General features: G+C 39.0%; 1 protein-coding gene across 1 annotated transcript in view; it reads left to right on the top strand.

Moving 5' to 3' along the window:
- abr (ABR activator of RhoGEF and GTPase) overlaps nt 1-1,200 on the top strand; it is a 127,637-nt gene that overhangs the window by 17,533 nt on the left and 108,904 nt on the right. The gene's annotated exons all lie outside the window — the stretch shown is intronic.

The raw sequence follows: 1,200 nt of genomic DNA, 5'->3' as shown, positions 1-1,200 counted from the left end.
CCCCCCCCCCCCCCCCCCATCAACCCCAGGCCTGAGGGATAGATGTAGATGTAGGTGGGTGTGGTAGAGGTGGGGCAGAGGTATCTGGGTAGAACATAGGAGGGAGGGCTGGGAGAGTCATGGCTGGCAGTTTGATTGGCTGGTGGGCTACTACGCTGCCTAATTAAACCCACACAGACACACACACACACACACACACACACACACACACACATATCAGAGAGGGTTTTTATCATTGGGTTTAATTATGAAAATTAAATATTAAGGGTGTGCAAAAAATTGTTTCAAATTTGTATTGCAATTCAAGCTCTACAGATTCAAAATTAATTCTTTTTTTGTTATGGTGTGTATACTATCACATGGTAAAGTAACTACATTTACATACTGGGAATCCGTTTTTTTTAATTGAGAATCATATTTGAATCAAAAATTGTTTTTGAATTTAATCTTGAGCCTAAAAATCGTTATGGAATCTTGACATGTTCAGAATTGTGCATCCCCATAAAATATACAGTGTTGCTGTAAACCATTTCCATCTACATCTGATTAACTTACTGTTGCATATTGTGTGTAGATTTATTCATTCTGTCTACATATCAAGCACTTTGTCCATGATGCTTTTAGCCAGTTTTAGTTTTGACTCACTCACATAGAAAGTTTTTTTAGAAGTATAATACAAGGCTCATTAAAGTGGCGTATTGAACAGTTTTTCAGTGGAGTGAATAATCACATTTCCTGCGGGAGTATGTGCTGCAGAAGACCTCTAATTCACATTCGACTTTGTGAAGCCTACATATGCCTTTGAGCATCAGGCAGCGCAGTGGCTTGTTCCCAGTGGGATACATGCATGATCAAAGGGAAATATGGATTTTAGTTATTTGTTGTTGTTGTAGTCCATAATTCTAGTTGCACTAACAAATTTCATGTTGTCTTTTGGATTTCTTTTTGTTTGTGTTACACCCACATTAGTTCCACAAACTTGCATGATTCTTTGCAAATGTCAACAAGAGGAGACCATATGAGTCTTCACTGGGAAAACCAGTTTAGCTATGGAGACATTTCAAATTATAATAGGATGAAGTCTAGATCTGTTTTTCACCTGCTTGATACACACACAGACAAACAGACACACAGACACACACACACACACACACACACACACACACACACACACACACACACACACACACACACACACAC

Source organism: Etheostoma cragini, chromosome 13 (assembly GCF_013103735.1).
Source record: "Etheostoma cragini isolate CJK2018 chromosome 13, CSU_Ecrag_1.0, whole genome shotgun sequence".
NCBI lineage: Eukaryota > Metazoa > Chordata > Actinopteri > Perciformes > Percidae > Etheostoma > Etheostoma cragini.
This window is presented reverse-complemented; position numbering and strand designations above follow the sequence as displayed.